The following is an 18,044-nucleotide window of genomic DNA, read 5'->3' as shown; positions in this document are numbered from 1 at the left end:
GACTTAAAAAATATTAGAATGCATATTGCAAGAAGTTTATTAGATAGAAATTTTTGTTAAGCAAAATAAGTCAATCAGAGAAAGACAATTAACATATGATCTCACTGGTATGAGGAATTTGAGAAACAAGGCAGAGGATCATAGGGGAAGAGAGGAAAAAAATGAAACAAGATGAAACCAGAGAGGGAGACAAACCATAAGAGACTCTTAATTTCAGGAAACAAACTGAGGGTTGCTGGAGCGGAGCGGGGTGGGAGGGATGGGGTGGCAAACAAATTTTTGCAATTTTCTTAAATATAAGACAAAGTTTTAAAGAATTTTTGTTTTGCCTTTAACTGCATTTTGATCCACTTCTCTGATAGGATCAAAACATCCTACTGGGGACTCTGATGATCTTTAAGCTTCCAAGCCCCTTCTAGAATCAATGGGAGCACTATAAAGATTTCCTTTATTTGACTCAGTTTGTCATTGATTTTTCAGGATGTCTGTTTGAGTGTAATCTAAAGAAAGATTGTAGAACTGCTTAATCAATATGCCATTACTCTTCATGAATTTGGTTGATTATCCACTTGCTTCATTGGATATCGAGTAATAGTTCAACAGTGCAGTTCCTGACTGGTAACATTTTGCTAAAGCCAAAAATCTGGCTAATCTTGAGTCTGAGCAAACATTAAACTTACTAGTGACCTTCTTCCATATGACTCCCGCTCTCTCACAGTTTCTAATGTTGCAGTTCAAGTTCAATTAACATGAAAATACTTGGCCTTAGAGAAATTTAGCCTTCCTCCTTGAGTAAATATGATGCAAAGAACCATCAAGTGAAGTGGCAACTGGGTTTAATGAGGATTAAATTTTCTCTACCTAATGAAAGGTAACTAAAATAATATTTTATTACTACAGAAATATTTAGTTTTAAATGGATTAAGCATACAGTAATTTGAGGGTCACTGTCTGAAGTAATAAAGGGCACCTCAGAATAGTTTTTGGAATTGTCTTGTAAAAGATAGTATTAGCCTGGTTTTCCACACATGGGTACAGGAATTTGCAGCAATTGGTTGTATTCACCCAGTTAAAATACTTCACCTTAATGAATAATTGAAAGACTTCTATTAATTTAAAAACTTATAAAATAACAAAAGTAAATTGTTGCAGATATCTGAACTCACCCCACGGAATGGATTGTAAATATACATTAATATACAGTTAGTTTACAATGTTAAAAACAAGACAATAGACCTAAAATGGAATCACTTATGCTACATACTCATATCACCAAACTGAGACTTATGAGACTTAATTACAGTTTCAGCCTCTCTCAGAAATTGAATTTTAAACCAGTCAGTCGGAAATTAGCCGGCCATCACCAGTGAGGTTATCTGCCTGACTTTCCCCTACCATAATGAAAGTGTCCTTGCCACAACCAATTGAGTTTTTACTAGTATAACTTCTTTGTCCTGCTCCCTTCTGCCTATAAAAGCTTTCATTTTCTATACCTCCTTTGAGCTCCTTTCCATCCACTAGATGAGATTCTGTCTGATTCGTGAATCACTGAATAGAGCCAATATGACCTGTAAAATTTACTCAGTGTAATTTTGTTTTTTAACAACATTAAACAACTAGGAATTGTACTGGTACAACTTCTATAAGATGAAACAGAGGCCTGGAATGTTGAGATATCTTGACAAAGTTTACAGAGCAAATACAGAATTCAAAAGCAGGTGGAGCCGACCCTATGGGCTATGCTTTTTATTACTCTCCTATACACTTAATGTACCTTTAGACAGCAAGTTTTCAGAGAATTGTTTCAGTTTTGATTCTGGTCAAGATCCTCTTCTATGGAGGTTACTTTCTTGTTCCTATGTAAATCCAAGGGAGATAGGTCATTTCCTTTCACTACACATGTTATGACCCTGCAAAGTTCTTAGTTCCCATTTATCAATCACTGCAAATTTATCAATTATTGCAAATTTGTCAATCATCCCAAAACTGCAGTAGAGAGCGATGGCCCACTCTCTGCTTCGTTGCACAATCAATGCAGAGTTGCATTGTTGCACATGCACAATGATGCCTTTTTTTTTTTTTTTTTTTTGTGGCCTGGCCAACTGTTCCTTGTTCAAATACTCCTGATTCTCAAACCCTCCATTGACTTTGCATTTTGAACCCAAAACTTGCTTCAGGTTTGTTGCCAATGGGATCCCATTGGCATGCCGCTTGAAATGAACCTTCAGTTCTTGCTCTCAGATAGTCTTCTGGTATTCACATTTCTTGACCTATAAAACTTCTCTAAAAGGAAGAGACCCAACTACCTTTCTTTCTGACAGCTTGAAGAAAAAAAAAATTACCTTGGTCAACCCCACTCAACAGCTCCTGACTGAGAAATAAATCAAACACTATCTGTACGTATGCATTCAGTTCATTTAGGGTCTCTGAGGCTAGAGTCTCCATTACATGTAAGCCTGTTGTTCCTGTTACCTTCTTTACAGATGCGCTGTCTCACACACCTGCAAACATGATGGAGTTGAGGTTCTTGTTCAGATTTTACAGTATGTCTGCCAACCTTTCCTGTGGTTGTCCATAAATGTCATCCGTGGATTCACTGGAACAGGACTTAAAAGCCTCACTGGCTTTTGGCAAAGGATACCCTAGCCCATCTGAATAACTCTCTCCTACCTATAACTTTAAAACCTAACATACTTTGATTACTTTCTATTTTCAAAATAACCACCCTCCTATTCCTTAGCACTTATAGTATCCCAGCCATTTGAACAAACTGGAATTAGAAATTTCCTGTGACTTGAAGCATCTTTTTCAATTCTCTAATTCCTAATTCTATGTAATACACTAAACTAAGGTGGAATAATAAGAAGAAACATAAATAATAAATAAAATCATTTAAAACTTACCAATAAAGTTAGAAATTGTATCCCTTTAAGTACCCATAGACAGAGGATACTGAATGTAGAGTAACTACTATGTGCTGGTCAGGAGCTACTCAGAAATATTCAGAGATAACAAAGCTGATAAAGTGCAATCTTTTTTTTCCCCAACAAATTTGAAATTTAATATAGGGAAAGAATTTTAAACAAGTAATGACAGCACTAAATGGATAGATGCTATATGGTTGTGTGTGAACAATCATGAGAACAGCAAAGAACAAATGGCACTCTCTAGAAAGCTTCACAAAAGAAATCTTTATTTGCTTTAACAGTGAGAACATATTTTCCATATGGTAAAGAGAGATATTGTGGCAGTTAAAATGATATGTGCTAAAACTTGAACCATGAAAGAATACTGTGTCTTTGGAAAAATCCAGTAGTTAAACCATAGGGAGTAGGTGAAGACAGAATTAAATTTGGACATGAAGAGATGAGGTTAGGGTAAGAAATATTATACACATTAGGCATTTTAAGAGAAAGGATCTAATAATGGAAACTAGGAGTTCACAAATTCATTGAAATGGCTGGAGAAGTAAATGTCATGGAGCTGCCCCAGGGGGTGCTGATATCTAGAGCAAACTATATTATTGAAGCTTTGCTTCAGAAGTAAAGGAGCTATTGCTCTGGCCATGGCCTTTCAATACCTACAAAGCAGTTACCAGATAGGGGAATGCCGAACCCAACCGCTGATGTTTCCTCTCAACAGAAACCTCCCTGTGACTTATATTGCAAGCTGAAAGAGTAGCAGGAAGATAGACTCTACTTTATCTACCAAATATCACCAGAATTTACTTAATTTGTGGGATCCCATTTATAGACAATATCTTTTCAGTATGGGAAGGAACCCTAGGAAAAAAACTGAAAAAATAGACCAATACTCTCCACAAACCATCTCTTTGAATACTCAATATCCATTTATGCACTTCCACATACACTTTTACTTCTAAAATATACCAGTAGTAACAACATATCTGCAGTATTATAAAACCACCTACTTTATAAAGAAAGATTTACTCACCCTCCCCACAATAGGAAAGACTCAAAGTTCTACAATCCACATAAACCACCACATAAACTATATGATATTTACCTATCCTCTAGCTCAGTCAAATTCCTACTTGATATCCTATAATATAACAAAATTATAAAACCAATATTTGAAGTACATCTTGTATTAAATAATAGGGAATAGTAAAAGTAAAATGACTAAGCTTTGTATATATCTCAAAATAATTAATTTTATATACACACATATATAATATACTATATTTATTAGGTCTACAAATGCTTATTATTATTGATAACTTTCTGCTTCTTCTAAACAGAAGCCACTTCAAACATTATCATTCTGGAGCCTAGATGGACTGGCCTCTTGCTTTGCTACCTTATGAGTAATGAGTCAGAGCAAAATGTGATGTATTGTTTCCAGTATCCAGAATCTTAGAAATCAGTTTATCTCTAAGTGATAAGATCAAGGGGCTGAAACTTTTGTTTTTCCTTGGTGGGGTTATTTGAACCTTCACCAAATTACAGTATACCTAGAAAATTCACTGAAGTATAAGCTTCCTAAATATCTCTTTATACCTTTTACTCTCTACTGAGCCTGTGTCTTGTCATGGCATTTAGCACACCCCATTCTTCTTAGTCAAAGAGTAAATGGGTATGAGACAAACTAGGTGAAATAACCCTAAGGTAACACAGTTAAAGTGTACTTCAGTCGCTTCTTGGTTGAAACAAACCGTTTCTGGTGTTTGTCTTCTTGATATAGTGGAATAGTAGATAACCAATCATTAGGTAGATAAACATATATTTGGTACCAGTGGCAATGTCAAATTGCTCCAGTTTAAAAACCACATCTGGAGCATCATCTGTGATAAGAGTCATCATTTGAATAATTTCAACATATTCCATTGTCCCTTCCCAAGTATTGTCTCTCTTTGGCACAAACCAAATAAGAGAGTTGTTTAGAGATCTGCTAGAAATTTCACTCTGAATCTTTCAAATCTTTGGCACTAATCTCTGTGATTTTCCATTTTGTCCTCCTATTTTGACAGGGAGACATAGCCTAAGAGATTTCTACATTACCCTTCGCATCATAATAGCCTCACTCCCTGCGCCCAGAATTAACGTGCAAGTATGCTAATTCTTCACTCAGAGACTGGGACATAACTACTGAATGGACTCTTGTCCTATATTAAGACAAAGGTTGACTCAAACCACATTTTGACTCTGTTCCCAGTGGTGGACTGCAATGATGTTTGGTTCCTCACTGGTTGGAATTTGCTTGGAAATGCATCTAAAAATCCCTCTAAATTTTTTCTCTTTCTTCAGTATACAGCTATCCTAGTGAATACCTGTACACCATTTTGGAAAAAGTTAACAGATACAGCAGTGTCACAGGGCCCTTCTTCAAAAGTCCTGTTCCTCTTCATTAGTGAGATATTGATCTATGATCCAGATCATATCTGGGAATTCAGTGTAATTGAGTGTAGGGCCATAACTCTACATAATGTTAAACTTGGATCAGCTTCTTGCTCACCAGACAGAGATTTTCCAGATATATAAATCAAGAAGGATCCATATTTTTCAGTGCTAGAATATCATGATCAATTAGACATCATCAAAGTTCCACACGGTTACCATTTCGGTTTTATTCCTGCCGTCAGGTAACTTTACCAATAGCTTAGGAACTGAGTCTGGTACTAGAGATCTAATATTTTGAGAGTCCTTCATCAACTTTAACTTAGGGATATCATTTCAATGCCAGCCCCTCTCACCTTCATCACTCACCTTCAAGAAGAACCAGTATGGTTCTTTAGAAAGATATTTATCCTCCTGCTCTCTGTGTATTCCTCCGTGCTTTTGCTTTTCTTGAAAAATTGTCATCTTAGCCTTTTTGGAAAATGTGGTCATAGGAGAGTAATAAATTCAATATGATAAGTATGCACAAACATTCTTATCTCCCTAAGACTTCGGATTCCTTTCTCTACATTGTATGACTTACTTCTGACATTGTAACTTCATTCAATATAGGCCATATTTTAATCTAGTTTTAGTCAACCAGTTGAGCTAAAGCTTATTGTCTCCTTCACTTACTTAGGCTCAGATGTTAAGTCCTTAGTTTGAGATCAAATATTTTATATAAATTTGGAGTTATGTCTCTTACTCCTCTAGAATCCTTAGAGTTCATTACCATGTTTATGTCAAGGCAAATTGATAAAATCTTGCAACTTTTTTGATTGATTGATTGACTTAAAGTCCCAGTTTAGCTAATGTACAGGGTTACATTAGTTTCAGGTGGACAATATAGTGATTCGACAACTCTATACATTATACTGTGCTCACCACAAGTATAGCTACCATCTGTCAGCATATACCACTATTACAATACCATTGCCTATATTCCCTATGCTATATCTTTCATCCTTGTGACTTATCCATTCCATATGTGGAGGCCTGTACCTCCCACTCCCCACTCTATCAGAAGTTCTACTTGTCTCCCTGGGTAATGATTTTGCTTTTAACTCTAGCTATATTTGGACACGTGGATGGGGGTTGGGGTGCAATGTGAGAATTTGTAGCTTTTTAAAGAAAGCTACCTCAAGCTAGTTCAGGATTTCTAAGTGAGGCAGATCTGGTCACATCAGAAAGAAGTATAGGGACTATCTTTTCTGGCAAGGAATGCTCAGTGGTGCTAGGAGTTCAGAGCCTTCACCACAAAAAAAATTCTTAAAAAGATTATCTTTTCAACACATGACTGAATTTTGCAGGAAGGGAGGAAGGAAGGAAGGAAGGAAGGACGGAAGGAAGGAAGGAGGGAGGAAGGAAAAGGGGGGGGAGGAAAAGGGAGGGAGGGAGGGAGGAAGAAGGGAAAAGGAAAGCTAAGAAAGAGAGAAAAACCCAGCAAGATTTCCACTAACATGGGGATTCAGCAATTTGTAAACTCAAGACTTCACACTTGATTTTTAGACCTATAAGACTGATGGAGTGAGAAGTTATCCTGGGGCAGTCACAGAAGCTACTTTGATCTTGTCTTGAGTCAAAATTGTAAAACCCTGAGCTTGACATTTTTTTCTTGAAACTCTCCTGTGCAGTCAGAAGACAAGACTAAAAGTATTTGTATTCCTTATTCCTCATAATGAACTGTTGAAGCAGTTACTAGGTATGCCAAATTTTGTCTTTAACAGGCATTTTATTCCAGGTGGCCACAGTGGATTAATTTCACAATGTTTTGCCACTGTGTGCCATAGACTACCGGTAGCTCGTTTTCTAGTGGTATCAGGATTGTTCTTCACTGCCCACACATTCAATCAGGAAAGATAATCAGTGTCTGCCCCTACTTCTGATACAAAACAGCTGCAATAAATAAAGGTTTTCTGAGGTGTTTTAAAGAAAAACAAATTCATTATACAGAATTAGATGCAAGCAAAATGTTGGAGACATGAAGAAAGTGAGTAGAGTCTAGTTTTAAAGGGCTGGAGTATAAAAACAACCATTGTAATGTAGCTTGCAATGCAGAGATCAAGAAACTGTCACTGTCCTCCATTGCACAAGCGCCCATTATCTCCTCAACAATGCTTGATAGTCCACATAAAATGATCTCTGGCTAAAACAATCACTGCAGCTGCCCTACTCATAAAGCAGGTGGCTAGACTCTGCAAGACTGTTGAGTTCAGGCATTATCACGACTGTCTCTTGACCAGCACTCCTCTAAGACTTGTAATGCCAGCATAAACAGCAGCAAGGGAATGGTATTCACCTCACTTCTACCTTCCAAGTATCAAATGGATGCATATACATGGAAAATCTGAACTAAAATCTACAATCCAGATTCTCAGAATTTTTTTAACAGTCCAGACTCTTCAACAAAGAAAATTATTCTAGAAATATGGAATGCATATGAAATGTGTCAATCCACAATATCCTCGTCCAGAGAGAAATACAGCTTTCAGAGGTTTTATATTTAATACTTGAAGGTTCAACTTTAGATTTTAAGCAATCTGGGTGGAGGAGGGCAGTTTTCAGGTGGAAGAATTATCAGATTGCTTTAAGCAAGGCATTTTTATTGGAGATTTGGAGTTTGGTTTGGTAATATTTGAGGTTTGCTTGGTTAGAGTCATGAGAGGGGAAAAAAAAGATACCAGTTAAGAAAAGAAAAGCCATTAGAATGTCTAAGAGACTCTAGTAAGATTAAAGAGGTTGAATCATAGGACTTGCTGCAAAAATGGAAATTTTTCCTATGGATGTGTTTACCTGTGTAAAATTAAAGCTCAGAGGGAAAAAAAAGATGAAAAAATTTTAGAGATTTCACCATTAACTATTATGTAAATGAAGGTATGACACCAAAAGCAAAAACCTTAAAAATAAATGAGTAAGTTGGGCTTCATCAAAATTAAAAGCTATTATTCTTTAAAAGATCTCATCAAAAGAATTAAAGGATAAGATACAGACTCAAAGAAATGATTTATAAATCACATACTTGATAACGGCCTTTACCCAAAATAAAGACATCTCAAAGCTCAACGATAATAAAAGAAAAACCTAACCTGAAAAGGGCAAAGATTTGAGCAGACATCTCACCATAAAAATATGTTGATGGCAAATAAGCACATGAAAACAGGAGAGAAGGGGACACTTCTCACTTCGTGTTATTAGTCATTAGGAAAGTACAAACTAAATCAAATCTGATACTATTATACTTAATTAGAATGTTTAAAATTAGTAAGACTGATCATACTAAATGTTGGTGAAAATGTGGAATGACTGAAACTCTCATATATTGCTGGGCGGAATGAAAGTGGCTAGCCACTTTGGAAATTACTTAAAAAGTCAGAATTACTTAAAAATTACTTAAATTTTGGAAATTACTTAAAAAGTTAACCATGCTTTTATGACCCAGTAATTTCTTTCCTAGTGTTTACCCAAGATAAAGAAATGCATATATGCAAACAAAACTTACATGAATGTTCATAGCTGTTCATCAGTAACAGTTAAGAGCTGACACAACCTAACTGTCCATCAACAGGTGCATTCAATTTATGGTATATACGTACAAACAATGGAACACTACTCAGCAAGAAAAACAAAGGAACTAAAACACAACCACATGAATGAACCTCTAAATAACTATGATGAGTGGAAGAAGTCACACCAAAAACAAACAAAAAGGGGAGCATATACTGTATTAGTCTATTGTTATAAAATTCTGGGCAATGCAAACAAATCTATAGTGACAGGATCAGTGATTTCCTGGAGATGTGGAGGGGTGAGCGCATAATGGGGCAGGACTGAGGGATTACCGTGGGGCACAAAACATGCTAGCAGTGATGGGTATGCTAATTATTTTGATTGTGGTGAAGATTTCACAGGTGTATACATATGTCCAAGCTCATGTAATTCTATATATTAATCACATACTGTTTATTGTATATCAATTATCCATCAATAAAGTTGTTTTAAAAATAATCAGCATTTGATTTTATTAATTTCTCCATTGTTTCTCTGTTTTAATTCATTGAGTTCTGCTCTTGCCTTCATTATTTCCTTTCTTCCGCTTGCTTTGGGTATACTTGGCTCTTCCTTTTCTAGCTTCTAAGGGTGGAAAATTAGGTCATTAAGACCTCTCTTTTTTATATGTATTTAATGCTATCAATTTTGCTCTGAGTATTGTTTCAGCTGTAGCTCACAAAATTTGATATATTGTATTTAATTTTTTTCAATTCAAAAATATTTTCTCACTGTGTGACTTTTTTGGCCTTTCATTTTTACAACTATATTGTTTAATTTCCAAATATTTGGAGATTTTCCAGATATCTGTTACTATTCTACTCAGTAGAACTTCTGTAACTCTCATGCTTACCCATACCTTAGCCATTCATTTAAAAATCTGATTTAATTATTTTTTGCTCATTTATATATTTCTCAGGGTCCCTTCCTCTTATGCTCTGCCACTGGTAAGCCAGTGTTCACATATCTCTATTTGGAGATATCTATTTCTCCTTATATTTCAGGCTATTTGGCTGTCCTGCAAATTCAGTTATTTTATAGTTCCAGCAAAGTTATGATTTGTGTTCCATCTGGCTTTGTTTGTTTCCAGAGCAAGAGTGATACTTTTTGCAGGTTTCTACAACCTCGGCAAAACCAAATCGATTTTAATGAATGAAAACGTGGGGTTAGAAAATTGGACAAAAGACAATGTAATTCAAAGAATTCTAATTGTCCAATTAAAAAATGAATTTTGTCTGTAACAACAGAAGAGTTAGTTGTCACTCTCCCCAACAATATTAGGAAAAGATATGCGTGACAGAAGACCTAAAATAAACTGACTTAGAAAAAAAAGCAATTTATTTCTATCTCTATGGAGACCAACTCTATAGGAGTTGGTCCATAACTGATATAGGGTGCAGCATCAGGGACCTAGGACATTATCTCTTGCTGATCCTCTATAGTCAGCATGCAGTCCACGAGGGATGCTCCAACTCCAGCCCTCCATTCTACACTGCAGGAAAGAGAAAAGGAGGGGGAAAATCCACTCTCCTTCTCATTATAAAAACACTTCCTTGATGTCCCTTCAACATATCTGCTCAAATCAAATCCCATAGTTACTTGTCCATACCTAGCTACAAAGGACACTGGGACATATTGTCTTCATGTAGAGGGTTCAGGAGCCCAGCTAAAAAAAAAAAAAAATCACGTGGCCTTCTATCATCAAGGAAGAAAGAGATAATGGAAACCTGGAGAGATTTGGTTTCAGTCAATCACAAATAGTTCACCTATGCATTTGAAACGGGATATTTAGAGCATATATTTTAATAATAATCTCTGCAGAGTATGCAGACATTCTAAAACTATAAAGATCCTGACTTTTACTTATTTATGTGAACGCTTTAGCAAAGTGTGTATGTTGTATATGTGTGTTTTTTTAAATTTATGTGTGTTAATACATTTTGCCATGGTTATAGCTAAAGTTTAGAGTCTGATAATACCAGCAAATATTATCCTAATTAGGTAATTTATTCTCCTCACAGACCTTTATCATACTGAAGCCGTTACTCATGTTTTTTTTATGGAAAACTGTCATTATTGCCTTAAAAATACAAATATGAAGTAATCAAAAATTTTAATAATTACAGTAGAAGCTAAAATTTTTATCATCGTAGCTGCAAAGATATTTTTGTTCTTGTTAGTACAGAAATCATACTATTGCATATATGCATTATTCTGCAGAATTTTGTTTTCAACATACAATTTTTTGTTCACTTTCTACAGTTAGAGGAGAAGAGACAGAAATAAAAAGTAAAAATAGAAGGAGATGATTAAGAATTGATCAATGGCATGAAAGTGTCTAAGCAAATATAAAAGGTAGGATCAATAAAAGTAAATTCAGATATTATTTTTGGCAACTAAGGTTATGCTTGTTGGCCATCTAAAGGAACCAGAGATCTATCTTGTTTTATTGCTAATTCAAAAGGGTTATGTTTAGACATTTCATATATTACAAAAAAAAGATTTGTAAAACAAAAGTAATTTATTGTAATGTAGGTAGGTCTTTCAGTCTATGCTGTTACAATGAGTTAAAACCTATTTGATTTATAACACTAGACAACTGCAATAATAAACACTTCACAAAATTATATATAGTGAGTTTTTCTTTTATTTAGATGCTGACTGATTTTCAAAAATGCATTTATCTAGAAAATATGCATGTGATCATTAAAGTAAGATTGTGTCCCTCGACTGAATCTTGAAAGTGTTTGACAAATATGATAGACGGCTAGAAGTATAAATGACAAGCAAGAATTGAGAGTATAAGCATGGATGATTATTTAAACATGCAAGCATGTTTCAACATAATGAATAAACTTATACATCAAACTAAGCCAGACACTTTTGGATTGCAAACCTATTTAGAGAATGTTTTCACTTTAGTCATTTTTTACTTACTTTACTGGGGCAATTCAGCCTCCGGCAAAGATATTTGGAAACCACAGCAACAGGCCCCTCCCCCAGAAGATCAGCAGAACAGCCAGCAAGCCAAGACCAAGTTTACCGATCAAGGAGAACGGGAGAACTCCAGCGCTAGGGGAATACTGCACATAGAATTCATGGCTTTTTTTTACCATGATTCATTAGTTCATCAAAGTTAATTTTTGTTAACTGTTTTTTTTTCTTTTTCCCTTTTTCAACCAACATCTTATCAATCTCTTTAAAAAAAAAACATTTTTTATTTTTCATTTTTTAGAGTCATATTTTATCCCTTCATAGTAGTTACCCTTATTTTTGGCATATATATATATGAGTTGTTCTCTCTTTAAAATTTTGAGATACAGTTTCTTCTAACAGATCAAAATATACCCTAAATCACTAGTGTATGGCTCTGTTTTAGTCTCCTGCCTGATCACATTCTCTCCCTTTTTTCTTTTTTTTTTTAAATCTTCTTGCTTGTTTCAAACAACTTCTTATCTTATCAAGTCCTTTTATAAAATCTTTTATAATTTTCATCTTTACAGTCATCTTCTATCCCTTCATTGTATCAACCCTTATTTTGTACATATATGTCTTTCTTCCTTTAAAATTTTAGGAGGCACTTTTTTCTAACAGACCAAAATACGCCCGAAATCTAGTGTGTGGCACTGATCTATGCACTAGCCTGATCATATTTGATCACATGCTGCTTTTTTTGTATTGTTCTGTTTTTGTTTTTATCTTTTTTTTCTTTTTTTTTTCTCTTTCTTTTTTCTTTCTTTCCCTTTCTTTTCCCCTGGTTTCAGGTCTTTTCTGATTTGTATACAGTATATTTGCTGGGGACGTTGTAAACCTGTTAGCATTTTGTTCTCTCATTCATCTATTCTCCTCTGGACAAAATGACAAGACGGAAAAAATCACCTCAGCAAAAAGAACAAGAGGTAGTACTGTCAGCCAGGGACCTACTCAATACGGACATTAGTACGATGTCAGACCTAGAGTTCAGAATCATGACTTTAAAGATACTAGCTGGGCTTGAAAAAAGCGTGGAAGTTATTAGAGAAACCCTTTCTGGAGAAATAAAAGAACTAAAATCTAACGAAGTCGAAATCATAAAGGCTATTGATGAGGTATAATAAAAAATGGGGGCATTAACTGCTAGGATAAATGAAGCAGAAGAGAGAATCAGTGATATAGAAGACCAAATGATGGAAAATAAAGAGGCTCAGAAAAAGAGGGAGAAACAACTACAGGATCACGAGGGCAGAATTCGAGAGATAAGTGATACGATAAGACGAAACAACATTAGAATAATTGGGATCCCAGAAGAAGAAGAAAGAGAGAGAGGGGCAGAAGGTATATTGGAGCAAATAATAGCAGAGAACTTCCCTAATGTGAGGAAGGAAACAGGCATCAAAATCCAGGAGGCACAGAGAACCCCTCTCAAAATCAATAATAATAGGTCAACACCCCGACATCTAATAGTAAAACTTACGAGTCTCAGAGACAAAGAGAAAATCCTGAAAGCAGCTCGGGAGAAGAGATATGTAACCTACAATGGTAAAAATATTAGATTGGCAACAGACCTATCCACAGAGACCTGGCAGGCCAGAAAGGACTGGCAAGATATCTTCAGAGCACTAAACGAGAAAAATATGCAGCCAAGAATACTATATCCAGCTAGGCTGTCATTGAAAATAGAAGGAGAGATAAAAAGCTTCCAGAACAAACAAAAACTAAAGGAATTTGCAAACATGAAACCAGCCCTCCAAGAAATATTGAAAGGGGTCCTCTAAGCAAAGAGAGAGCCTAAAAGCAGCAAAGATCAGAAAGGAACACAGACAACATACAGTAACAGTCACCTTACAGGCAATACAATGGCACTAAATTCATATCTTTCAATAGTTACCCTGAATGGAAATGGGCTAAATGCCCCAATCAAAAGACACAGGCTATCAGATTGGATTAAAAAACAAGACCCATCAATATGCTGTGTGCAAGAGACTCATTTTAGACCCAAAGACACCCCCAGATTGAAAGTGAGGGGGTGGAAAACCATTTACCATGCTAATGGACACCAAAAGAAAGCTGGGGTGGCAATCCTTATATCAGACAAATTAGATTTTAAACCAAAGACTATAATAAGAGATAAGGAAGGACACTATATCCTACTTAAAGGGTCTATCCAACAAGAAGATCTAACAATTGTAAATATCTATGCCCCGAACATGGGAGCAGCCAATTATATAAGGCAATTAATAACAAAAGCAAAGAAACACATTGACAACAATACAATAATAGTGGGGGACTTTAACACCCCCCTGACTGAAATGGACAGATCATCTAAGTAAAATATCAATAAGGAAATAAAGACTTTAAATGACACACTGGACCAAATGGACTTCACAGATATATTCAGAACATTCCATCCCAAAGCAACGGAATACACATTCTTCTCTAGTGCCCATGGAACATTCTCCAGAATTGATCACATCCTAGGTCACAAATCAGGTCTCAACCGGTACCAAAAGATTGGGATCATTCCCTGCATATTTTCAGACCACAAACCTTTGAAACTAGAACTCAATCACAAGAGGAAAGTCAGAAAGAACTCAAATACATGGAGGCTAAAGAGCATCCTACTAAAGAATGAATGGGTCAACCAGGAAATTAAAGAAGAATTAAAAAAATTCATGGAAACCAATGAAAATGAAAACACAACTGTCCAAAATCTTTGGGATACAGCAAAAGCAGTCCTGAGAGGAAAGTATAAAGCAATACAAGCCTTTCTCAAGAAACAAGAAAGGTCTCAAATACACAACCTAACCCTACACCTAAAGGAGCTGGAGAAAGAACAGCAAATATAGCCTAAACGCAGCAGGAGAAGAGAAATAATAAAGATCAGAGCAGAAATCAATGAACGAGAAACCAAAAGAACAGTAGAACAGATCAACGAAACTAGGAGCTGGTTCTTTGAAAGAATTAACAAGATTGATAAACCCCTGGCCAGACTGATCAAAAAGAAAAGAGAAATGACCCAAATCAACAAAATTATGAATGGAAGAGAAGAGATCACAACCAACACCAAAGAAATACAAACAATTATAACAACATATTATGAGCAACAATATGCCAGCAAATTAGATAACCTGGAAGAAATGGGTGCATTCCTAGAGATGTATCAACTACCAAAACTGAACCAGGAAGAAATAGAAAACCTGAACAGACCTATAACCACGAAGGAAATTGAAGCAGTCATCAAAAATCTCCCAAGAAACAAAAGCCCAGGGCCAGATGGCTTCCCAGGGGTATTCTATCAGACATTTAAAGAATTAATACCTATTCTCCTGGGGCGCCTGGGTGGCTCAGTTGGTTAAGCGACTGCCTTCGGCTCAGGTCATGATCCAGGAGTCCCTGGATCGAGTCCCACATCAGGCTCCCTGCTCGGCAGAGAGTCTGCTTCTCCCTCTGACCCTCCCCCCTCTCATGTGCTCTCTCTCTCTCTCTCATTCTCTCTGTCTCAAATAAATAAAAAAAAAAATCTTAAAAAAAAAAAAATACCTATTCTCCTGAAACTGTTCCAAAAAATAGAAATGGAAGGAAAACTTCCAAATTCATTTTATGAGGCCACCATTACCTTGATCCCAAAACCAGACAAAGACCCCATCAAAAAGAAGAATTACAGACCAATATCCTTGATGAACATGGATGCAAAAATTCTCACCAAAATACTAGCCAATAGGATCCAACAGTACATTAAAAGGATTATTCACCACGAAGAAGTGGGATTTACTCCTGGGCTGCAAGGTTGGTTCAACATCTGCAAATAAATGTGATACAATACATTAATAAAAGATAGAACAAAAACCATATGATCTTCTCAATAGATGCAGAAAAAACATTTGACAAAGTACAGCAACCTTTCTTGATTAAAACTCTACAGAGTAGAGGGATAGAGGGTACATACCTCAATATCAAAAGCCATCTATGAAAAACCCAAAGCGAATATCATTCTCAATGGGAAAAACTGAGAGCTTTCCCCCTAAGGTCAGGAACACGGCAGGGATGTCCACTATCACCACTGCTATTCAACATAGTAATAGAAGTCCTAGCCTCAGCAATCAGACAACAAAAGGAAATAAAAGGCATCCGAATCAGCAAAGAAGAAGTCAAACTCTCACTGTTTGCAGATGATATGATACTTTATGTGGAAACCCAAAAGACTCCACTCCAAAACTGATAGAACTCATACAAGAATTCAGTAAAGTGGCAGGATATAAAATCAATGCACAGAAATCAGTGGCATTTCTATACACCAACAACAAGACAGAAGAGAGGGAAATTAAGGAGTCGATCCCATTTACAATTGCACCCAAAACCATCAGATACCTAGGAATAAATCTAACCAAAGAGGGAAAGAATCTGTACTCAGAAAACTAGAAAATACTCATGAAAGAAATTGAGGAAGACACAAAGAAATGGAAAAACGTTTCATGCTCATGGATTGGAAGAACAAATATTGTGAAGATGTCAATGCTACCTAGAGCAATTACACAGTTAATGCAATCCCTATCAAAATACCATCCACTTTTTTCAAAGAAATGGGACAAATAATCCTAAAATTTGTATGGAACCAGAAAAGACCCCGAATAGCCAGAAAAATGTTGAAAAAGAAAAGCATAGCTGGTGGCATCACAATTCCGGACTTCAAGATCTATTACAAAGCTGTCATCATCAAAACAGTATGGTACTGGCACAAAAACAGACACATAGATCAATGGAACAGAACAGAGAGCCCAGAAATGGACCCTCAACTCTCTGGTCAACTAATCTTCGACAAAACAGGAAAGAATGTGCAATGGAAAAAAGACAGTCTCTTCAACAAATGGTGTTGGGAGAACTGGAAGAAGAATGAAACTGGATCATTTCCTTATACCACACACAAAATAGACTCAAAAGGGATGAAAGACCTAAATGTGAGACAGGAGTCCATCAAAATCCTAGAGGAGAACACAGGCAGCAACCTCTTCGACCTCAGCCGCAGCAAATGTTTCCTAGAAACATCACCAAAGGCAAGGGAAGCAAGGGCAAAAATGAACTATTAGGACTTCATCAAGATAAAAAGCTTTTGCACAGCCAAGGAAACAGTCAACAAAACCAAAAGACAACCGACAGAATGGGAGAAGATATTTGCAAATGACATATCAGATAAAGGGCTAGTATCCAAAATCTATAAAGAACTTATCAAACTCAACACCCAAGGAACACATAATCCAATCAAGAAATGGGCAGAAGACATGAACAGACATTTATCCAAAGAAGACATCCAAATGGTCAACAGACACATGAAAAAGTGTTCAACATCACTTGGAATCAGGGGAATCCAAATCAAAACCTCATGAGATACTACCTCACACCAGTCAGAATGGCTAAAATTAACAAGTCAGGAAACGACAGATGTTGGCGAAGATGCGGAGAAAGGGGAACCCTCCTACACTGTTGGTGGGAATGCAAGCTGGTGCAACCCCTCTGGAAAACAGTATGGAGGTTCCTCAAACAGTTGAAATTAGAGCTACCGTTCGATCCAGCAATTGCACTACTGGGTATTTACCCCAAAGATACAAATGTAGGGACCTGAAGCGGTACATGCACCCCAATGTTTATAGCAGCAATGTCCACAATAGCCAAACTGTGGAAAGAGCCAAGATGTCCATCGACAGATGAATGGCTAAAGAAGAGGTGGTATATATACACAATGGAATATTATGCAGCCATCAAAAGGAATGAGATCTTGCCATTTGCAACGACGTGGATGGAACTGGAGGGTGTTATGCTGAGTGAAATAAGTCAATCAGAGAAAGACATGTATCATATGACCTCACTGATATGAGAAATTCTTAATCTCAGGAACAATCTGAGGGTTGCTGGAGTGGTCGGGGGTGGGAGGGATGGGGTGGCTGGGTGATAGACATTGGGGAGGGTATGTGCTACGGTGAGCGCTGTGAATTGTGCAAGACTGTTGAATCACAGATCTGTACTTCTGAAACAAATAATGCAACATATTTTAAGAAAAAAGAAAAAGAAGAAGATAGCAGGAGAGGAAGAATGAAGGGGAGTAAGTCAGAGGGGGAGACGAACCAGGAG

Source organism: Callorhinus ursinus, unplaced genomic scaffold (assembly GCF_003265705.2).
Source record: "Callorhinus ursinus isolate GAN/ISIS: 27379988/994484 unplaced genomic scaffold, GSC_fseal_2.0 scaffold7, whole genome shotgun sequence".
Classification (NCBI taxonomy): Eukaryota; Metazoa; Chordata; class Mammalia; order Carnivora; family Otariidae; genus Callorhinus; species Callorhinus ursinus.
Note: the sequence above shows the minus strand (reverse complement) of the source record.